The 24,426-nt window shown below is 45.3% G+C and overlaps 1 pseudogene; it reads left to right on the top strand.

The window, feature by feature from the left end:
• Window positions 1-5,863: 5,863 nt before the first annotated feature.
• LOC105500729 lies at window positions 5,864-6,369 on the top strand (annotated as a pseudogene).
• Window positions 6,370-24,426: the final 18,057 nt, after the last annotated feature.

The raw sequence follows: 24,426 nt of genomic DNA, 5'->3' as shown, positions 1-24,426 counted from the left end.
CCCTCCCTGTTCCTTAACTCTCACACCCTCATCTTCTCCTGGTTTTCCTCCTTCCTCTATGGCCTGCCGTCTTCATCTCCTCTGTGGGCCCTTCCGTTTCTGCCTAGCTCTTAGTGTTGACGTTCCCCAGGGCTCACTCCTCGACCCTCTTCTCTTCTCTTTTCCCCTCAGTGAGTAATCGTGGTCTCAAGAGCCATAGGCTGATAATGCCCAATTTGGCATCTCCATCCCAACTCTCTACCTTGACCCCAGGCTCTCACCTTCCTCTGCATCCCTGCTGACTGCCCCATAGGCTTCTCCCTCTCAGCATCCCAAAGGACAGCCAGCGTCTTCCTGCCCCTTCCCTAATATTCCTTGTCTGTAGCAGCACCTCTGCCCACCACACCACCCCAACCAGATAGTGGGCATCCCTCTGACTCCTTAGAGCCCAAGCTGCCCAGACACTACCTCCTGACACCTCTCTGCTCTCTCTCCACTTCTCTCCATCCCACCACCACTCTGAGTCAGAACTGTAATCATTCTGCCCAAATTACTTCCAGAGTTATCTCACTAATGGGTCTCCAATCCATCTTTCTAATAGGACCGTGTTGCCCTGTTTTAAACCTCCAGTATCTCTCCTCGGCTGCTGGAATAAAGTCTAGTCTTCGGGAACACACCCTGAAAGATGTGTCCACGGGGACCCTCCGCCTTCAGCCACTCTGATTTATGCTCTCACCCTGACTGGTGCTCTTTGGGCTGGGTGGCCTGGGACCGGCTGGCCCCTCAGCTTGCTCAGCTTCCCTAAATACCCTCACTCTCAGGTTCCTCTGGCCAAGACTGGGCTGACCCAGGGTACCCCAAGCTCACGTTCAAAGACTCAGGCCGGGCCCAGCTGCTTGGCTCCATAAATGGGGATTAGGCACCCCCCTTTGAGGCGGGCGGGTGGGCTGTGAGAAGAGTTGGTTTGGTATAGATTTTATGGCAGGATCACATTTCATCATCAGACCCCCCTCTGAAGCCAGCGAAGGGCAGGTCAGTGGCAGGGGAATGGGAACCTGAGATGTTCCATCGGCCCAGAGCACAGAGTTGCTGGCACAGGAGGGAGCCTTGCCTGGGAATCAGGGGCCCTGAGTTCCAGCCTCCCCTTTGCTGCCCCCCCTCTGCTGTGTGAACTTGGGCACATTCTTTCATTCTCTGGTCTGTGAAATGGGAGCCCTAGCCTAGACAGGCTCTCAGGCCAACTCCATTTTCAGGCCCCCGACGCCCTCTCCCAGTCTAAGTCATAACAAAAGCATCACCCCTCTCAGAAGGCTGCAGAGCTATGATACACGTACACACCCATGGGTTAGGGTTGCCACATAAAACACAGGATGCCTAGTTAAATTTGAATTTTAGATAAATTACAAATCATTTTCAGCATAAGTATGTCCCAAATATTGTACAGACATGCTTATATTGAAACTATTTGTTATTTATCTGAAATTCAAATTTGATTAGAAGCCCTGTATTTATTTATTTTATTTGTATTATTACTATTATTATTATTATTATTATTTTTTTTTTTTTTTTTGCTAAATTTGGCATCCTTATCCTAGATGCACTGGAGTTTACAGGACCAGAGCCTCGTGGTCCATCTAAGCAAAATAAGTCAGGTTTTGACAGATTTAAGTGGTCTTGGCAAAATCATCAAGCTGGGCAGAGACCTGTCATGAAGAGCCAGTAGAGATTTGGGGAAGGATGTTCCAGGCAAGGGAACAGCATAGACAGAAGCCTAGAGAAAGGATGGTGTTGGCCAAGTTCCAGGAAAGGCAGTAAGAGACCAATGTGTAGGCTGTAGACTCGAAGTGGCAGGAAATGCAGATGGTAAGATTAGTTGGAATCAAATCATGCCATATTCAATCTATGCTGCTACTGACATTAGAGCAAGGGACCCACAGGAGGGTTTGAGTTGAAATAAAACCACAGACAGAGACAAAGTACAGGGAGCAGGATCTAGCTGCCCAAAGATGAGAGGAAAGACAACTGGGATGATCTGGAGGAAGGACCTTTAGGACACAGCCAGGGAATTTGGGCTCAGATCTTTTCTCTGAACAGAATAAATAATAAATAGCAGTCAGTCAGTAAATGATAGCTGTCATTATGATCAGGTCCTCAATAAGTGCTACGGTTTGTTACCCGCTGACCTCATCCCCAGACAGTCAGCATGGGGCCAGAGCCATTGCTTAACTGCTGGGAGCTCAGATATGATGGAACAATGACAGTTTATAGTCTCGAGCTGTGCCGCCCTTCCCTTGTTCTGCTGTCCAATATCAATGAGAGATAAACACCCAGGGAGAATACTATGAATACAAGGGCATTTTAGGGACCAACGAAAGTTATCTAAGGCAGAGGAGCTGCTTTATAAGAGTCCCTACAAAATCCACTTACACGAATCTCTCCTGTCACTCTCACAGCAACTCTAGGTGGTGGATATTTAAGCTCCATTCTAGAGATGTGAAAACCAAGGCTCAGAGAGAAGTCCTTTGTCCAAGGTTCTTCACTAATAATAGAGGTCAGGTTTAAAACCCAAGAGACGGTGCATGCCTGTAATCCCAGCTACTCGGGAGGCTGGGATGGGAGGATGGCCTAAACGCAGGAGGCGGAGGTTGCAGCAGCTGAGATCATACCACTGCACGCCAGCCTGAATGACAGAGCCAGACTTTGTCTCATAAATAAATAAATAAATAAATAAATAAATAAATAAATAAATAAATAAATAAATAAATAAAATCCAAGAGCTCTTTTCCTTACATAAGGCTGTGTCTATGGATCAAAGCAATGAAGCCGAAGTTCAATGTGTACTTCAGCCTACTCAAGCACCTTCACCCATGATGGACCCATCAGCTTACGGGATGCCAAACCTTCCAACACCTGACCATGAGGCCTTGGAACTCATCTTGCCCCCAGGTCACACACATGCTTCCTTCTATAGTGTTGGAAAAAGACTGGAGATTTCAGAAACCTTGGATCCAGTCTCAAATTCTCCAGTTCCTGGCTACATGGTTCCAACTTTCTAAGCTTGTGCTTCCTCATCTGAAAAATGAGGATAATAATGCCTTCTTCCCATGTATGTTGTGGAGGTCCAATGTGATAATGTGTAGGAAAGGGTTTTCTAAACTGAAAAACATGGTGCAGACTTGTTTCCTTGCCCAAATCACAGACAAACAACACCATCTTATAAACTTAAAAGCTTTTGCCAGTTCACGTCTTCCAGATTTACGGGGAGGCCTTCTGGTCTAACAGCCAAGTCTAGTTCACAGATGATTTGCAAGGCAGGAGTGATTGATGATACTTCATTTATTCATTTGTCACACATTTGCTAGTCTCTTCTGTGCCAGGCTCTGTATTGAGCACTGGTGAATAAAGACGTAGTCCTTGTCCTTGGGCAGGTGGTCAGTGGGGGAGACAGAAACAGACAATAATGACACAGTTGTAATTAGTGATAAAGTATAAGCAAGTACAAAAACGGTATAAACGAGGTGAACTTCTCTGAGAATTAAAGAAAACTGCCAGGTAAGGCTTCTGAGAAGGGGTTATTTGCACAAGCTGTCAAATAATTTTTCTATTTCTTCATTCAACAAATATTTATGGGGCTCTTCTAAAGTGCTGAGTTACATCACCAAACAAAATAAATAGTTCCTGCCTTCAAAGAGCTTAGTGAAGAAGACAGCTAATAAAAAGATGAACAAATAAATTATAACATGCCATAATCTCATATATATTATATATGTATAATGTGATATATAAATACATTATAGTAATATAATATAAAGTGTTATTAAAAAGGCAAAGTTGTTATACAAATAAATATTCGATATTTATTATAATAAATAAATATTAGGTGTTATAAAAAATAAGGCAGAGTAAAAAATAAGACAGAGTAAAGTAAGTAAGGCTGGTAAGGGTAAAGGGACTAATCTATATGAATTGATAAGGGAAAGACTCTAAGAAAGTGATGGTTGACCACAGATATGAATGGAGTAAGCATATGAGCATTCAATTATAATGAAAAAAACAAAAACAAAAATTTGTGGAATGTAGCTAAAGTTATTTGTATAGGAAATTTTTAAACTTTAAATGTTTATATTAAAAGATAAGAATAGGCCGGGCGCGGTGGCTCAAGCCTGTAATCCCAGCACTTTGGGAGGCCGAGACGGGCGGATCACGAGGTCAGGAGATCGAGACCATCCTGGCTAACACGGTGAAACCCCGTCTCTACTAAAAATACAAAAAAAACTAGCCGGGCGAGGTGGCGGGTGCCTGTAGTCCCAGCTACTCGGAAGGCTGAGGCAGGAGAATGGCGAAAACCCAGGAGGCGGAGCTTGCAGTGAGCTGAGATCTGGCCACTGCACTCCAGTCCGGGCGACAGAGCGAGACTCCGCCTCAAAAAAAAAAAAGATAAGAATAATTTAAAATCCATGCCCTAAGTTGCCATTTTAAGAATATAGAAAAAGACGAGTAAAGAAGGAGAAAACAAATGTTGACAATGAGTAAAATTCACTGAAATAGAAAATAAACAATAAAGAAAACCAATTAAACCAAAACTGGTTCTCTGATGAGATTAATAAAATTGATATGCCTCTAGCTAGACTGATCAAGGAAAACAAAAGAGAAGACACAAATTACCAACATCAGAAATAAAAGAAAGACATCACTAAAGACATTAAAATGATAGAATATTATGAACAATTTTATGCTAGTTAATTCAACAACTTAGGTGAAATGAACACATTTTTTGAAAGACACAAATTGCCAATACTGACACAAGAAGAAATAGAAAATCTGAATTAACCCTATGTCTTTAAAGAAAGTGCATTCATAATTTTTTTTAATTCCCACAAATAAAACTCCAGGTGTTTGCAATGGTGAATTCTTTCAAACATTTAATAAATAAACAATACAAAACTTACATAAACTCTTTCAGAAAATATAGGAGGAGGGGGCACTTTCCAATTTATTATATGAGATTAGTATAATTCTGATAACCAAAACCAGGCCTGATTATTATAAGAAAGAAAATTATACACCAATATCCCTCAAAAACATAAACACAAAAATCTTTTTTAAAGTACTGTCAAATCAAATTTGGTTACATGTATTTATATATGATATATGATAGATCGATAGATAGATAGATAGATAGACAGACCAAGTGGGGCTTATCTCAAGAATACAGGTGGCTTGTACAATTTTCCAAATGAATACAATGAAAGAGAAAAATCAAATGATCATCTCAATAGGGGCTAAAAAATAATCTGATGAAGTTCAATATCCCTCTACAATCCAAATTCTCAGCAATCTAAAAATAGAAGAGGACTTTCTCAATCTGATTTTTTAACGTGGAAAATCTAACATGACAATAATGAAATATTAAGCTCTTTTTTCCCTAAGATCAGGAACTTAAGACTGCTTGATTTCAAGAGTTACCATAAAGCTACAATAATCAAAAAAGTTGGAACTGGCATAAGTGTAGACAACAATAGGTCAACAGAACAGAGTCCAAAATAGATCCACACATACCAACTGATTTTTGACCAAGTCAATTTAATAGGGAAAAGAATGTCCCTTCAAAAAATAGTAGTAGGACAACCAGATAACTGTATGGGGGAAACTGAACCTCAACTACTACCTCACCCCATACCAAAAATTCATTCATTCAAAATTGATTCTAGACCTAAACTTAAAAGTGAAAACTATAAAACTTCTAGAAGAAAACATGGGAGAATATATTTGTGGTTTTGGACTAGGCAAAAATTTCTTAGGACACAAAAGAATCACTAACCATAAGGTAAGAAATTATTAAATTGGATCTGATCAAATTTTAAACTTTTATTCATTATAAAATATGATAAAGCCTTTCGGCCATAACCTCCATCTGTCGTTTTGTATTCACCAAAACAACAATACAAAGGGAAAGAGGAGAGGCACCTGATACATATTCTCCAGGCCTTTTAGAAAACATGGAGTTGTTCCTTGGAATACACATGAATGTGTAAGAAAGGCAATATTGTAGACATCAAGGAAATGGGCACTATTCAAAAAGCAATGCCCCACAAATGTTAACCATGACAAAACTGGAAGGGTCTACAATGTCACTCAGCATTAGTTAGTTAACTTATTGGGCAAGATTCTTGCCAAGAGAATTAATGTGCATATTGAGCACTCTAAGAGCCAAAATAGCTTCCTGAAATGCGTGAAGGAAAATGATCAGAAAAAGAGGAAGCCAAAGAGAAAGGTACCTGGGTTCAGCAGAAGTGCCAGCCTGCTCCACCCAGGGAAGCATACTTCGTGAGAACCAATGAAAAGGAACTGGAGCTGCTGGAACCTGTTCCCTATGAATGTATGGCATAACAGGTGTTAAAAAATAAAAGACCTCTGGACTGTAAAAAAAGAAAAAACAAGATATAAGAAAATCAATATGGCTACCTTATGCATTATATTCAGAATATATAAGGAATTCATAATAAAATGACAATCCAATAAAAACTGGGCAAACACTTGAATAGTCACTTCATAAAAGATATACAAATAGCCAGTGAGTGCATTAAAAAGTACTCAATGTCATTAATCATCTGTAAATTCAAGTTAAAATGACAAAGAAATATAACTACACACCCACTAGAATAGCTAAAACGATAAAAGGCTGACAACAGCAAATGTTGGCAAGGATATGAAGCAACCAAAATGCTCATATAGGCCAGGCGCAGTGCCTCATGCCTATAATCTCAACACTCTGGGAGGCCAAGGCGGGAGGATCGCTTGTGCCCAGGAGTTCAAGACTAGCCTGGGCATCACAGTAGGACCCCCATCTCTCCAAAACAAACAAACAAAAAATTAAGCCAGCCAAGCATGGTGATGCTTGCCTGTAGTTCCAACTACTTGGGAGGCTGAGGTGAGAGGATCACCTAAACCCAGGAGTTTGAGACTTTGGTGAGCTGTGATTGTGCCACTGCACTACAGCCTGGACAGCAGAGTGAAACTCTGTCAAAAAAAAAAAAAGGAAGGAAGGAAGGAAGGAAGGAAGGAGGGAGGGAGGGAGGGAAGGAAAGGAAGGAAGGAAAGAAGGAGGAAAGAGAGAGGGAGGGAAGGAAGGAAGGAAAAAATGCTCATATATTGCTAGTGGGAGTGTAAAATGATACAACCTCTTTGGTAATTTTATATAAAGTTAAAAATACATCTATTCAATAACCCAGCAATTCCACTGCTGAGTATTTACCCAAGAAATAAAGACATATGTCCATTTCTCTTGTATAAGAAATGTTTATAGCAGCCTTATTCATAATAGTCCAAAACTGTGCATAACCCAAATAAATAAACAAAATGTGGTATATCCATTCAATGCAATACAATTCAGCTGTCACAAAGAACTACCCACTAATCTACCAACAATATGGATGAAGCTCAAAAACATTAAGCAAAAGAAGCCAGACACAAGAATTTGACAGGCAAAAACTAATCTCAGCCGGGCGTGGTGGCTCATCCATGTAATCCCAGCACTTTGGGAGGCCAAGGTGGACGGATCACCTGAGGTCAGTAGTTTGAGACCAGCCTGGTGAACATGGTGAAACCCCGTCTCTACTAAAAATACAGAAATTAGCTGGGCATGGTGGTGGGTGCCTGTAGTCCCAGCTACTGGGGAGGCTGAGGCAGGAGAATCGCTTGAACTCCAGAGATGGAGGTTGTAGTGAGTTGAGATCATGCCACTGCACTCCAGCCTGGGTGACAGAGTGAGACTCCATCTCAAAAAAAAACAAAAAAAAACAAAAAACAAACTAATCTCTAGTGTTAGAAGTCAGAACGGTGTTTTCATCTGAAGGGTGGAATTGACTGGGGAAGGTTATGAGGGCACTTACTGGGTGATGAAAATGTCCTGGCTTGATTGAGGTCATGGTTACATAGGTGTGTGCATTTGTCAAAGCTCATCAAACCACATTTAAGATCCCTACATTTCACTGTATGTAAAATATACCGTAATAAAAAAAAAAAGGGGGGGTCCACGTGCAGTGGCTCACACCTATAATCTCAGCACTTTAGGAGGCTGAGGCAGGAGGGCTGCTTGAGCCCAGCAGTTCAAGACTACAGTGAACTATAAGTGCACCACTGGACTCCAACCTGGGGCAACAGAGTGACACCCTATTTCTAAAACATAAAATAAAATCTGTTTTAAAATTTGTGATGAAATCCACAAAAAGGCAGCAAAGGGGTCTAGAGAAAGGTGTGACTGGAAAAGGCTACAGTGAGGAGGCAGTATTTGCAATGAGTCTTGAAGAGCAGACAGGATCTGGATGGGAGTGTGGTAAGAATCAGAGATATCAGATGTGAAAGAACTTAGAGAATTACTAAATACAATGGATTGCTTAGCTGAATCGCTGATGCTGCCACACAGCAAAAGAAGAAAGACCAAAATAAGCGTTTGAGGAGGGAGTTGGGGGTGATCACATGGAGCTCCACATCTCAGGAGATTGGTCAGGGACAGATCCTGGAGACTGGAGCATGTGTACCCTGGAGGCACAGCAATGTGTCAGGGGTATACTCAGCACCTAGCTCACTGCTGGGCACATAGAAAGTACTAAATAAATGTTTTTGAAACATGAAATATAAATAAAAGTGCTGCTCACAGGTCTGAGCCTGAGGGATCGCTTGGAGCCCCAGAAAGGACACGAGACTGGCTGTGGTTCTCCCTGCAGAGAAGCTGAGTATAGTTGGGGAGTGCTGAACTTAGACACATTCTATCATGCAGCTCAAGCTGCCCTGGGGGTGCCATATAACTTTATTGTAAGCTCGTGCAACAACACAGGCAAATGGAATAACAATGTAAAGTTGGCTTTAATTAAAATGAAGGGTGTTTGCCTCTCCCTTCTTTTCGTCTTAAGCCAGGCAGCCTGCTGAGCTGCAGAGAGCAATCAAAGGAATGTTTCTAATGTAGGAGACAGCCCCCTAACCCCCAACATTCGAGCGTCCCCTCCCACTCCCCAGCCTCCACCACACTCCCTTCTTATATGATCCACATGGCAAAAGGAAAACAAGAGTGGTGCTGCCCCTCTAGGAGGCACCAGGAAAGGAGAGAGTGTTGCCAGCCAGTGTGGGAAGGGAAAGGGTTCCAGCTCCAGAAATCTCATCCACGGAGCCATTCCACCCATGCCTCCTGGACTACTGAGTGCTAGCTAGACCTTGTGCCCAGTGTTGGGGCCTGTTCTAAAAAGAACTCCCTGTCTGGTGGAAATTCATCAATACAAAAGAAGTATCCACCAAGGAAACCATGAAAAATCCATGAATCCAGCGGTTTACCTATTTTCCCTGACACCTAGAAAATAAAGTTGATCCAAAGAATTTGCTAACTAGAGAAAAGGACCATATTTGAAGGGCCCAAGAGAGATGGCATCGTGCTAGGCACTTTATACACTTCATACCCTGTATCAGTCTGTGATGTACAGGTAAAGGTTTAACTAGATAGAGTTGCCATTTCTAGGGAGAGGAGAGCCCCGATTTGTAGTGTTTGCCAATTTCCCTGGTGTAAATTCCCCCACAGTGGCAGATTTCAAGCTACCAATATGATATTAACTGGCTCGTGAAATTTCTGAAAAGTTACCAGTGGGCTTGCACTGGTCCAGCATACCACTGGTTCTAGCTGTCTGTGGTGCTCTTGGCCAGCTAGAGGAATTCTGAACACTAATATCTCAGCCAAGGATTTTCATTCAACAAACACTTAAAGAGCATCTTCTCCATGCTAGGCTTTGTGCCAAGAGGTCTCAAACTCATATTAAATAATAATATAAAAACAGAGTTAGCATCTATTGAGGGTTTGCTATATGCCAGGCTCTCTTCTAAAGGCGTTTTCACAAATCCATGCATTTAATCCTCAAAATTCTGTGAAATAAATACTACCTATTAGAAAACTGAGGCTCAGAAAGGATAAGTTACTCACCCATGATCACACAGCTAGTAAAAATAGCAAATAGTTGTCGCCATTGAATGCCGTTCCTTATTCTATTCTGAGTCCAACATTCTCCAGGTAGAAGCCAGAAAATTCTCATCCCCAGACCCCTTTGTGGCTCAGGATCAGACATGTGACCCAGGTGCCATGAATAAGACACACCTGGGTGAAACCTAGCTTCAGAAGGAGGCACCCAGGTGCCATGAATAAGACCCACCTGGGTGAAACCTAGCTTCAGAAGGAGGCACCCAGGTGCCATGAATAAGACCCACCTGGGTGAAACCTAGCTTCAGAAGGAGGCAGCCAGGTGGGAGAAATGATCTTATGGCCAGGGCAGTTGCAAAGGCATCCAGTTCTTTGGAACAGCAGTGGTGGAGCCACCGGTTCCAGCCCCAAATGCTATAGGGACTGAGTGACTAGGCAGTGGTGTTTTCACTAAAAATGTCCTCGTGGTTTGGTCAGGCCTTTTTCCCAGGACCTTCCAGGGATTTCTGTAAGCTGCCCAACATCCTATAATAAATCCCTGCTTTGCTTAAACTAGCCATAATGAACTCTGTTGTTTGCAATTAGGAACCCCAATAAGATGGGGGATCCCGGGTTCAAACTTGGGCCTTGGCTCCAGAACTCAAACTTTGACCCATAATAATACACAGCTTTATTTTCTCCTCTCTGTGACTCCATAAATGAGACTCTATTCCGCCCATTTCACAGATGAAGAAACTAAGTTTAAAAGACATCAGACCAACTGCCTAAGATTACATATTAAATGGAGCCACATGAAACTTGATATTCAATCATCTTTGGCCTACTTCATATAGTTCAACCTAATGGAAACGGCAACTTCATTATGGTTAAACCTCAAAGAAATAGAAGTTTAGTATAGATCTATCTGACTCCAGCCCGGGCGCGGTGGCTCAAGCCTGTAATCCCAGCACTTTGGGAGGCCGAGACGGGCAGATCACGAGGTCAGGAGTTTGAGACCATCCTGGCTAACACAGTGAAACCCCGTCTCTACTAAAAAATACAAAAAACTAGCTGGGCCAGGTGGCTGGCGCCTGTAGTCCCAGCTACTCGGGAGGCTGAGGCAGGAGAATGGCATAAACCCGGGAGGCGGAGCTTGCAGTGAGCTGAGATCCAGCCACTGCACTCCAGCCCGGGCGACAGAGCGAGACTCCGTCTCAAAAAAAAAAAAAAAAGATCTATCTGACTCCAAAACCCTTGCTTTTCCACTGCCTCTACTTTCTCACAGTCAAACTTGTTCATGGAATCTAGTGCATGAGAAGTACACTCAGGTGGTCTAAGTTGAGGAGGTGAGGCATGGAGAGGTTCACCTTCCAGTGGAACCTAAAAGACCAGGAGAAATGGAAACAGCAGACTACCATCTTTACTTGCTTCTTCTTGTGCCCAAGCTCGGAGCTCATCCCTTTTGGTTAGGGCACTAAAAAGAAGGCTTGGTCCCTGCCTGCATGGAGCTTAGGTCAATGATTCTTGCAGGGGCCATACTGGAGGAGAAATAGCACAGGACAGCGAGAAGAATAAGAGACACTTAACCTGCTAGTGTGCAGAGGGAAGGCCTCCTGGGGGAGTAGAGGCCACAGAGGAGTCTTGAAGGACTGGTAGGTTGTGGGTGAGCAGAAAGAAGTGGCAGGACATCAGGCAGTAGGAACAGCACAAGCAAAGGCAAGGAGGCTGGAATGAGCATGGCTGTGTCAAGGGAAATAAAGAAAGCAGTTTAGGAGAACAGTAGGGACCAGATGAAAAGAAAGGCTGAGAAGGTGATTTCCTCATTCACCAGCCCTTATGGGGCACCCATTATGTGTCAGATGCTGTGCTAGGGATACAGGTCTGGGCCACACAGACTTAGTCTCTGCCCTCATGGGCCTTATGACCCAGCAGGGAAGCCATGAGTCTAACAAGTAAGGGGCAAAGAACTCATTAATTGCAGTTTGGCTATTTTTTGTCAACATTAAGTTCTGGGAGCCATAGCAGAGCCATGAGAGAGGGTGACACCTGAAAAGAAGTCAAAGAAGGCTCCCCTGAGGAAGTGGCATTTAAATAGAAACCTGTAGAATGATGGTAACTAGGCAATGGAGGAGTGTCCCAAGCAGAAGACGCAGCACACGGCAGGACCCTGAGGTTGGGAAGAGCTTGTCACAGTCAAGGAACCAAAAGAAAGACAGTAGGGTTGGCGTGTGCTGAGTGACACAAAGCCAGGGACACAGAGGACACAGAAGACAAGCCAGGAAGGCAGACCCAGGAGTCATGCTGCACAGGGCCAGGCAGGGCATGTTGAGGAGTTTGGGTTTTAGCCTAAGAACCAAGAGAAGTGACAAAATCAGCTCTGTGCTTTTTTTAACAATCACTTGATCTGCTCTGGGAGAGAATGGGCTAGAGGGAACAAAAGTGGAGACCCACTAGGAAACTGTCAGAGTCATCTAAAGGAACAGTGACAGCAGCCGGGATGGAGTCATGGCAGGAAGGACAGAGTTGCAGTGTTTCAGGTTGATTCCAAGTTTTCTGACTCAGTGAGCCAGGATAATGCAAGTGTTATGTGATGTAACTTCCCCTTCCTCAGTTTCCTCATCTGTAAATTGGCAGAGCAAGTCCTTACCCACAAGGCTGTTGAAAGTACTGAAGTGAGTTGACACACGAGGAAGAGCGTGAAATGGTGAAAGTGAGCTATGCCTGGCTGACTCCGGCAGCTTTGCAGAGAGGATGGGAGTCCCATTTTGGATGCATTCAGTTGGAGAGGATTATGGGTCATGCTGGTGGAGACATCAGGTAAACTGTCAGGTGGATTCAGGAGGGCGGCGTGGAGGAAGTTTGGTGACTGCTGATGTACAGATGGTATCCAATACCACAGGAAAGGAGGAAACATCCCAGAGAAAGGGTGCAGGGTGAGCTGCGCTGCCACCCAGATGAGCCATGAGGCTTTGCCCAGCTTTGCATGCCAGGCTAGGGCACTGGAGCTTGCTCCTATACCCCAGGGAGAATATTGGGAACGACAGTGGCTTTGTCAGTGCCCCTGGGGACACCAAGCAATTCATCCTGACTCTGACCCCCCGGCAGTCTCAGCTGGTGGCCTTTCCCTGATTCCCGGGGGAGTCAGGCCTGAGTCAGCTCCTCTGGGCCCTGAACCTGTCTGAGCCTTCAGACCCACGGCTTAGGCTGCTAAGCCCTAGCTCGTGCTGACAAATCCCTCCTAATGGGGAGATCAACCTTTCAATACTACGCAGCTCGAGAGACATGTCCCAGGGCTGCAGACAGCAGGCTGGGCACTGGCCCAGAGAGGCCATGGGAGAGTGGGCATCCCAGCACTGTGGGCTCTCACAGGCCTCTCTGGCTGTCACCACCCACTCCAGCAGCTGCAGGGACTCCCAGTGCCCTGGCTTAGCAAAGCCACATGCTGGGTGCCCTGTGGGAGATTCAGAGAACAGATGAGAAAAGAATCTTGTCCCTGTGTGGCTGTGATGACCAAAATCGCATTAAAAGGAGTGCCATAGCCCTTGGGAAATGTGGTGGCTTTTGCATTTCCCACCTTAGGTTTTTGAACTTGTTCTTTTTTTCTGCCTGGAACATTCTTCCTCTAGATATCTGCAAAGCTTGCTCCATCATCTGCTTCAAGTCTTTATTCAAAAGTCATCTTCCCAAGGAGACAGTCCCTAAAATTACAAACACAACCCCTCAGTGCTTCCTACCGTCTTCCCAGCTTTATTTTCCTCCATAATGTGTTCACAGTCTGCCATCCTGCCATCCTATATTTTACTTTTTATTTTTAATTGTTCATCTCCCCCAACCCCCAACCCCCAACTAAAGAGAAGGCGCCACAAGGACAGAGATTCGGCTCTGTTGCTCGCTGCTAGATCCCCAAAGTCTAGAGTAGATCCTGGCACACAGTAGACAGTCAATAAATATTTGTTTATCGATTGATTGAGTGAAAGTTTGCCTGGTGTCCCAGGTCACTGGACCCAGAATCAGAGTCCAGGGTTTGAGTTCTAGTTCTCTCCATGTTCTTTGTCAAAACACTGCCTCTCTCAAAGCCTTTGTCTCCACATCTGCAAGATGGGAATTCAAAAACCATAGCTGGGCCCGGCGCAGTGTCTCACGCCTGTAATCCCAGCACTTTGGGAGGCCGAGACGGGTGGATCACGAGGTCAGGAGATCGAGACCACGGTGAAACCCTGTCTCTACAAAAAACACAAAAACTTAGCCGGGCACCTGTAGTCCCAGCTACTTGGGAGGCTGAGGCAGGAGAACGGCGTGAACCCGGGAGACAGAGCTTGCAGTGAGCCGAGATCCCGCCACTGCACTCCAGCCTGGGTGACAGAGCCAGACTCCATCTCAAAAAAAAAAAAAAAAGAAAAAGAAAAGAAAACCATAGCAAACTACTGAAGTAGGAACCGAGGGAAAAAGAAGGCAGTAGCAGCTGGGGTCAGAGATTGTGGGGTCAGAGTGTGGGGATGGCAGAGTCAGGTGACTGGCATTGTCAGCCAGGAGAGTCAATTGGCTCATGAGGCTAAATCTGGAAGGGCTTGACCAGGAATTCCTGGAGGCTCTGTCTGATTCATTTCTGAGGCCCTCACATTCAACACTGGAGAGGTCGCTTCCTGGGCCTGAGCCCACTCTGAACACAGTTGCGCAAGCAGGCCTACGTCATCCTCTGGAGAGGCCTCTTCTTTCCCTGAAGCGAAGACTTCTTAGGGAGCTGGAGGAACCCAGATGCCACATCCAAATGTCCCCAAGCACCCTAGAAAAGAGCAGAGCATCAGAGGAGTGGTCCAGCATTCTAAATACACGAGAGAATTGCCAGCTGCCTGTACTAAGGCAGCTGTGGGATAAAACAGGACCCCTGCTTCAGACCTGCCCACTCCCCTGGTCATCTGCCTGGCAAACACCCACTGATCTTTAAGACTTACCTCCAGCATCGCCTCCCTTGGGAAGCCTTCCTTGACAGCTCCTCCCCACCCTAACTCACTGCACCCCAGACAGAACTGACCTGCCAATGCCTCCTTTTTTTGGGCCCCTTGTGCCCTGTTCAGTCATTCATTCCTTGAAAAACAATATGTTTGGAGTATCCACCATGCACCAGGCACTGCCCAAGCACTGGAGATACAGCAGCAAAGGAGACAGATGAATGCGATTGCCGGCTCTTATGGAGCTGACAAACACTACCAGAATGCTCTGCCAGCCTCTTCAGTCCATGCCTGTTTCTCCCACTGCACTGTGAACTGGTCAAGGCCAGGAGCTCTGCTCAATCCTTCTCCACACCCCATGTGCCCATGGATATTATATATATGGTACAGAATATTGAGAGGCTTTGCTACTGAGACCCCACTGGATATTCCCCAACTGCCTGGCCACGTACCCTCTCCCTGAGACCTCTGGAGCATCCCCCATCCATCTCTAAACTGTTAATGCCCCAGTTAATGCCATAGCTAGCCCTTGTACCTAACCCTGTTGTTAATTATTTTTAATATCATTCATTTCTCTACCTAGAACCACATCTAGCACATAGCAAGTGCTTGGTTGTTATTTGTCAAAGGAAAAAAGACAAGAGAGATAAAAAGGGAAAGAAAAAAAAGGAAGACATTCCAGCACCGACACCATTTTTCTATGAATACTTAGATGTCACTTAACCTTTCTGAGCTTGAATATTCTGAGCTACTCATTCTCGTTAAGTGTCATCCATGGATCTACAACGTCAGCTTCATCTGGGATCTCCTTAGAAATGCAGAATCTCAGGCCAACCCCAGACCCACTGAATCAGGATCTGCAGCCTAACAAGATCCCTAGGTGATTGATAAGCCCATGAACATTTGAGAAACACAGTTCTAAACAATGAAGATGTTAACGCCAGCCCTCTTGACCTCCCAGGAGAGTGTCAAATGAGATGACCAATGTGAAAATATTTTAAATACTGGAACATGCTGGGCAGATGAGATAGATTGCTATGATTATTCTTATGATTAATAATAGTCCTTGCAGAAAAACTACTTTATAGTTCTGTTTTAAAACCTCATTAAATTCTGTTCAAATGTGCTATTAAAAGTTATGTTCTAGTCCACTTAGCTTTGTAAACCCCAAGCCTTTTAAACAGAATGGCGTCTGGGCTTGAGGACAGAAACACAAGCCCTGCTTAGGATGGTTGCCGTGGGCATGACTGGATGCAAATTTATTTCCCACAACACCCTGCCAACTGATTGATCCTGGGGAAGAAGGAGATGTTGGGAACCCAGTTCCTCAGAGAAAGGAAAAACTAAGTAGAGGCAGAGGGTGGAAAAAGACAAGCCTGGGGTTTCACGCTGGTTTGTGGGGTTGTACTGCATGCCTATAATCTTCTGCCTTTCAGCCTCTGCCAAACCACGTAGAAGGAAAAGAAGGGAGCTGAAGAGAAGGGAGCCGACTGTGGTGGAGGATGACCTCAGCCACAGGCTGGGGTAGTGGGCTGCCACGGAGAGAATCCTCCAGCTGAGGCGACCACAGATGCAGCTGCTAGTGACTGCAAGGGCTTTTGATGCTAGACTGGTCTGAAGCTCAAGGCCATGCCAGCAGCCCCATCAGCTTTTGGCTCCAAGATAAAGGCTACGAGTGAGTTAGGGAGATGTATCTTGGACTCAGGTTTAAGGCAGGGGGCAAGAGGAAGTGAGAACCATGATTAAATGAGGTAGTAGAGATTGGCAACCACTCAGGACTGGTGAGCAAAACACTCACACAGAGTGTCAGAGGCAGCCACACTTCTCTCCATTCCAAATTACATCGACACACCCAGCCGAGGCTGGGCACCTCACGGTTGGCTCCTCCAACGAGAGATAGCAGACAAAAGCCCCAATGTTGGGGGGACTCTCTCTCTAGGTCTCACTCAAGCCTGTGGCTCAGCCATAGACTCTGAATCTAGCTTTCCCGTCTCATGCTCTGCTTTATCCCTTGCTCTCTCCAGTCATAAATCTCCCAGCCCTCTGCCTGGCTCACCCTGCCCCATGCCAGCATGACCCCTCAGCGCTTCCAAATCACAACACTCATTCTGAGTCATGATCTGTCCTCATTTATCTCACCTCATGTTCATTCTCAGTCAGTCACTCCTCAAACATTCCCTGGCCACTTTCATTGGGCCAGGCCCTGTACCATACTCCAGAGACATGGAGAGGAATTACACCTGGCAGCGACCTCCTGTCGCAGAACCTCATAGTTAGAGGAGGAGACAGAAAATTATAACGTGATAGGACGTGTTCTATCACAATGGGGAGTGCAGGAGATCAGCAGAACAAAGAGAAAGCAGGACACACAGTCAAGAAAGGGCATTCAAGGAAGGCTTCCCAGAGGAGGTGCACCTGTGCTAAGAACTGTAGGACCAGCAGGCCTTAACTCAGATAAATAGGGGCAGAGGAAGCGAAAAGGGCAAACAAGCATATAAGTGACACTTAACCTCCCTGGTAGTCAGATACGCAAATTAAAACAATGAGATACCATTTTACACCCATCAAACTATAAACATTAATATAAATGATGAATTGATGGGTGCTGACGAGTTGATGGGTGCAGCACACCAACATTGCACAAGTATACATATGTAACAAACCTGCACGTTATGCACATGTACCCTAGAACTTAAAGTATAATAAAAAAAAAAAAGAGTTGAATAATACCAAATGCTGGCAAAGACTTAGGGAAACCTGAACCCTTGTGCACTGCAAGGGTAGAGTCAGGCAGGACTCAGGGAAATTAAATCCAGGTATGTCTATGAGTCCTCTGTGGGCACTCACAACAAAGACACTCATGCCCCGATCCCTGAGGGGAAAGATACAAGAATGTTCACTCAGATACTGTTTGTGGTGTGGAGCTGGGCAGCACCAGCGAGTGGGTAAGGAAAACGCAGTGGATGCTCACAGCACACATGCAGTTAGAGGTGATGAACCAGACTCCAGAGGGACATACGATGATATGGACCAATCTTAAAAACATGTGTAAAGTGGGAAAAAATAAGAAACAGAAGGTGCTCTAAAGCAAAATACCATTTATGTAAATGAAAAGTATACATAAAGGAAAGAACACCATATATTTTTCAAAGAAACATGCATTTCCAAGTCATACACCAAATATATTAGAGCAGGGGCCTATAAGGAAGAGGAAAATAGAAGCGGGGATCGGAAATGAAGGGATAGGAAAATCATAGAATACAACAAAGCAAGATTGGGCCTTGCAGAAAAGATGAGGATAATAATGGCTTGTCATAAGAAGGGGCGCAATTAAGTAAACTTGTGGCATCTACTTGAGATTTTAAAAAGGAAAAGAAAAAGCAGGAAGGAATTGGAGTCTAGACAGAGAAAACCAAAGGTGCTGGGACCCAGAGGCAACAGAGAAGGAAATAAGGTAGTAGGTAGGAAGGAACACAGGACTACAGGCAGTCCAGCCAGAGCTGGGCACAGAGATCCAGGGAGCAAGTGGGGAGAGAGGAGGCTGCAGTGGATGGTGAGGCTAGACTCATAAAGACCTTGTGTGCCACGGTGGGGGCTTTAGACTTTGTCTTAGATCCACTGAGCATCCCTGGAAAGGTTTTTAAGAGCATTCTCAGGCCCGGGTCTTAGACATTCTCGTAGAATCACAGATTTTTGGAATGTCATAAACAGAAGTGACCGTGGCAGTCACACAGTCTGCCCTCCTTCCTCCTCACTCACACAGTGCCAAGGACAAGGTCTCCCCAGAACTTGATTGTATACACAATGCTTTCACACTCACAGTCTAACTCGATCCCCACAACACCCACAAAAGAGGCAAAGTAGGTGTTACTATTCCCATTTTATAGACAAGTTCACTGAGGCTAAGGAAAGTTAAGAAAACCTTGTACTCTTCAGAGTGTAGGATTGCAGTCTTTTTTTCCAGAGGCTGCAAGATCCAAAGAAGTCTTGTCAGAGTTGAGCTGAATTCAAATGTGTTGAGTTTAATTAACCTAATTAGGTTTAATCAGTTTGCATGATGCTCAGCTGAATCTACCCCTTCATTCAAAAAACAGCTTTTAAGTGCCTATTCTATGTCAGCATGTGCCAGATGCAAGGAATACAGCTGTGTACTAGACAGTCCTGACCCTCTCAAAGCTAACACAACAGTAGCTTTAAATAAGTCTTTTGGTTCTCACACTGTTCTTGTCACACTGGCCTTGAACACATCTGTGTCATTCCCCAGGGCCTTTGCACTTGCTGCATCCTATTCCTCAAAAGCATTTGCTCCTGATAACCAGAGGGCTGGCTCCTCCAGTTTGTTCAGGTCTCTGCTAAAACATCATCTCCTCAGGGAGACTTGCTTTTTTGTTTTGTTTTGCTTAATTTTGGGGATAAGATGGGTCTTGTTCTATTGCCCAGATTGGAGGGCAGTGATACAAGCATAGTTCACTGCAACCTCGAACTCCTGGGCTCAAGCAATTCTCCCACCTCAGCCTCCTGAATAGCTAGAACTACAGCCACATGCCACAATGCCTGGCTAATTTTTGTATATTTTGTAGAGATGAGGTCTTGCTATGCTGCCCAGGCTGGCCTCAATTGATCCTTCTGCCTCACCCTCCCAAAGTACTGAGATTACAGGCATAAGCCACCATGCCTGGCCTACTCAGAGAGATTTTCTATTACTAGAGTGCAGTGGCACAATCTCACCTCACTGAAGCCTCTACCTCTGGAACTCAAGCAATTCTCCCACTTCAGCCTCCCAAGTAGCTGGGACTACAGGCACTTACCACCACACCTGGCTAATTGTCTTTGTTTTTTGTAGAGATGGAGTCTCACTTTGTTGCCCAGGCTGGTCTCAAACTCCTGGGCTCAAATGATCCTTCCATCTCAGCCTCCCAAAGTGCTGAGATTACAGGCATGCACCACCACACCAGGCCACCACCATATTTCTTAATAGCCACCAGCACCACTACGTCACTCCCTCATTGTTCTCTTCCCCTGTATCCTGCTGGATTTGTCTTCACTGCAGTTATCACCATCTAACATTATAGCACACACACACACACATGCACACACATATATTTGTTTATTTTTATTATTTTATTTCTGTCTCTCCCTCTTATGTAAGCTCAAGGATATTAGAGATTTTGTCAACTTTTTACTGAAATACCCCAGCACCAGAATTCCTGGCACAGAGTTGAATAAATACATGACATTTTTACAAGTTGGATGGTTGATATAAGAAATCGTAGAATTCAATCAAACTAAGATCTACAAGTTGAGTTAAATAGAGTCGGGTTATGTTGGGCCAGGAAGGGTTCATTCAACAATTCCATTAAGAAACATTTATTGAGTTTCTGCTATGTATCAGGCCCTGTTTGATACATCTGGGGTACACAGGTGACTAAAACAAAACTCTTGGCCCTCATGGATTTCATATTCTAAGCAGAGTTACTGAAGGGTTAAGCTAAATTAAATCAAGTCCAGAAAATTTTAGTTGAGCTGAATTGAGTCAAACTGGGCTGATTTGAGTTGGACTGAGTTGTTTTGAACTGAGCTGGAATAAACAGGGCAGTACAGGACTAGTCTTGGCCCAGATGACTTGGACCAGGCTAGATGAAACTGGGATAAACTGAGCTAAGGCAGTTGAGTTCTGTTGGGCTGAAATTGGTTGGGTTATATTTATTTAATTCAGGGTGAATTGAATTGACAATGTCGTGTGTGCTGTAAAGTGTTTTCTTCTGAATGAGTTGAATAGATGTGGAGGAGATTGAGTCAACTGGATTGAGTTTGGTGGGTTGGGATGGATTGTCCAGAGTAAGGTTGAGTTAAACAGGGCTTCACGGAGTTGGGTTGAAGGGAGAGAGTTTGTGCTAAGTTTCTGATCTGTGTCAAGTTGGGTCATATTGAGTCAAGTTTCCTTGAGCAGAGCTAGGTAGAGGTCAGATGCGAGAAGGTGCGTGTAGCTAGGCTGAGTGGAGCTGATCTATTGAGTTGAATGAATCTGTGCTGAGCTAGGCTGCCTGAACTATAAGGACCTGAAATAATGCAGCCACCCACGTGGCACAGACTCAAGCAGCTTGGAGGAAGAGTCACCATTCTCTCCACACAGTGTGCTCTGGAACTGGCCACAGCCTTTGGAGAACCATCTGCCTTCCCGCCAGGCTGGTGGAGCCTAAGTCTTCCTGCTCCTTAGCCTCAGGTCAGTCTGACAACTTTTTCATACATCCATTTCAGACAAGTCCCCTGGAGGTCCTCAAACCCAGATTCGTGGACTACCTCCTCCCAGGATCCTCCCTCTTCCTGGACTTAAGACACCCCACAGCCTCCTCTCTCCTCTTCAGCTTCCTAGATGAGATCCATCCCTGGCAGTTGTCTGCTTCCAACCTGGCACTGTAGGGACACTTAGTTGCATGGGCCATCCTTAGCCTTCTTGGTCATATGGAACAGCATAGTGAAGCTTCGGTCAGTAGCCCCCAGTCCCTCGGGTGCCATTAGGGACCTACTAGAGTAGTTTGCTCTCAGTGTTCAACTCCAGGGTACCAGCAGCACCTTGTAACCAGCCAGCTTAAGACAATTCCCTACTCCTCTTCAAGATGAGGCCTGAGGGAAATCATAGCCAGGACTGGCCAAGAAGGACTTAAGGTCAGGAGGGCCTCTCCAAAGCCTTTTCTCCTGCCATCTACATGCTACCTGCAAAGCCAGAGCAAGGCTGAGGGCTAGGTTCTCCAACCTGCAGCCTTCTAATTGTAACTGCCACCACCCCTTCTTGTCACTGCCTTCACCCACCCCAACCTTTGCCATGTCTCCCTATCAACTCTCAGAACTAAGTAGGATTTCCTTGGGGCCTTATGGAGGCTGTGACTTCATGGAAGACAGCCTCCATATACACACACACTTCATTTTTGCTTTTCACAGGGTGGGGAGGAAGTCACCTACACTGAAATAAAGTAGTTTGACACAGATTACACACAAAAAAGTCTTTTTGAACAATTTTTTAAACTAAATTTTTCCTAACATTGCTAGGAAGAAGGGAGCAAGAGCCAGCAGAAGAGAATAAATAAGAAAAACTATGACAATACATGTGCCATTGTGAGAGTGGGAGAATGGGAGAGAAGACCCAAAATACAAGGAATATACTGATGGGGCTTTAGAAGGGAATAGAACTTCCCTCTGCAGCTTCCTCTCTGTTCCTCCCACTCTCTGCGGCCACAGAGAACAGAGGAAATGAAGGCTGAGTCTGCACTTCCCATCTGCTGTGAGAGGCACTTACCGTGAGTCAAATGAGATGGAGAGGGTATGTCAAGGACCCTCATATGGTAGAGCCTTGTAAATCATTTGGACTCTCTCTGCCCCAGGACCTTTATACATACATTTCCTCTGCCTAGAGCTCTCTCCTGCCCTTCCATATACATCCCTTCCTTCCCTTGGCATAACCGACTCCCACATGCCCTTCAGACCTTGCTCAGGAGTCACATTCTCAAGAATGCCTTCCCTGACAGTCCCCTACCATCACCAGTCAATCTCAGAGCATTCTGCACCTCTGCTTTGTAGCATTCATCACCGTTCTGATTACTAATTGTGTATCTCTCCCATCAGAATGTAAAGTCTACAAGGGTTGGGACCTTGTGTCCATGGTTCATCACTATATCCCAGAATCTAGTACATAGTAGGTGCTCAACTAATATTGATAAATGAATAAATGAATCCAAACACAATCACACACATACAATTTACAAATGAGAAAGTAGGCTGGGAAGCAGGGAGTGGCACTGTGGTTCACGCACACAGTCACTGGTTGAGCCAAGACTAGGACTCAAACCCCCCAGTGACCGAGTTATGGGACCAATTCCTCTCCCACATCTGGACAAGCTCCAGTGGACTCCAAGCACAGAGTGAGGTAAGCACCAAGGCAGAAGCTGGTGTGAATTAGGGCTCCTTGCCTTCCTGCTCCCACACTGGGCTCTGAAAGTCTCTCCTCCCCAAAGTCACTGCCAAGGGCTGGGCCTGGAAACTCCTCCCAGCCCTAATCCACTACATCCGCCATCAAAGCCCCACTTGATTACCTACCGCAGAATGACAAGCTTGGATGGAAACTAACAAGCCTCTGTGTATCAGAAACAACTGTTCTGACAATTTGCTCCTGAGCCTCCACCTGCCGGCTGGGGCAGTTCAGCATCCCATCCTTTGGAAGGCCCTCCTGCCTCTCCTCACTCCACATGGAGGTAGCTGTCTATTATGTGCCAGGCCGTCAAGCATGTTACTACATTTCATCTTCACATTTCCACTTCAAAAGAAGTAGATACCATTATTATCCCTATTTTACAGATTACAAAACTGAGGCTTAAAGAGGTGAAGTGCTTACCCAGAACTATACAGCAGAAAGAAACAGGGTAAGATCTATTTGACTGCAAAACCAGTGTGCTTTGCCACTGCACTACCCACCCTCAATCCCTTCCCAGGCCTAGCACCGGGCCAGCATGCAGTAAGTCCCATGGATATTGGTAGGGTTCAGCTTCTTCGGATCAGTGGGGCCCTAAGAGTTCTTTTTATATTTCTTGCTCTGTCGCCCAGGCTGGAGTGCAGTGGCTAGATCTCAGCTCATTGCAACCTCCACCTCCCAGGGTCAAGCGATTCTCCTGCCTCAGGCTCCTGAGTAGCTGGGATTACAGGCATGCACCACCACGCCTGGCTAATTTTTGTATTTTTAGTAGAGACAGGGTTTCGCCATGTTGGTCAGGCTGGTCTTGAACTCCTGACCTCGTGATCCTCCTGCCTCAGCCTCCCAAAGTGCTGGGATTACAGGCGTGAGCCACCGCGCCCTGCCCAAGAGTTCCATGAAAATATCCAAGGGACATGATGGAACAGAGAGGTAACCTGAGAACCCAGAGTTTCAGAACTCAAGCTCAAGAACAAACTTGCAGGTGAACACAAACATGAACACACATGTGCATCCACGCACACATCCTTCAGTAAGAGCAGGGCCAGTCTTCATTGCTTTTCCACATAAGATGTGTCTGAACAGAAGTTTCTGCTGCCAAAAACCATCTGAAGAGCAAACCATTGCCTCCAGAGTCTCTCCAGATGAAGGACCCCCTCTTGTCTTCCCAATGAGCAGGACAGGGCAGCCTCCCCAGCTCCTCCCATTCCAGTCCCTGGGCGCCAGCGCAGGACTTCTCGCTGACCCAGCAGGCGGGGCTGGGCCTAGGTGGAGAAGCCCCGGTCGGATCTGGTGAGATCCACGGGTGAAGCATGGGGCAGGCTGTGGGCGGGTCATCCCAGGGAAAGAGACGCTGGAGACAGGGAGGAGAGTATTCCTGTCAAAAATGCTTAACCTGAAACTAGTCATGAAGAAACACTCAAAAAGTCTAAATCAAGGGACATGTTGCTGAATAACCAAGCTAGACTCTTCAAAAATGTCCATATCATGAGAGATGACCTCAAAAAGAGGCTGGGAAATTGTTCAAGATTAATGGCAGCTAAAGAGACGTGACAACTAAAACAAAATGTTCTAGAGGACATTATTTAGAAAATTGGGAA

This window comes from Colobus angolensis, unplaced genomic scaffold (genome assembly GCF_000951035.1).
Source record: "Colobus angolensis palliatus isolate OR3802 unplaced genomic scaffold, Cang.pa_1.0 Scaffold68, whole genome shotgun sequence".
Classification (NCBI taxonomy): domain Eukaryota; kingdom Metazoa; phylum Chordata; class Mammalia; order Primates; family Cercopithecidae; genus Colobus; species Colobus angolensis.
Note: the sequence above shows the minus strand (reverse complement) of the source record. Positions and strands in the feature narration are given on the sequence as shown.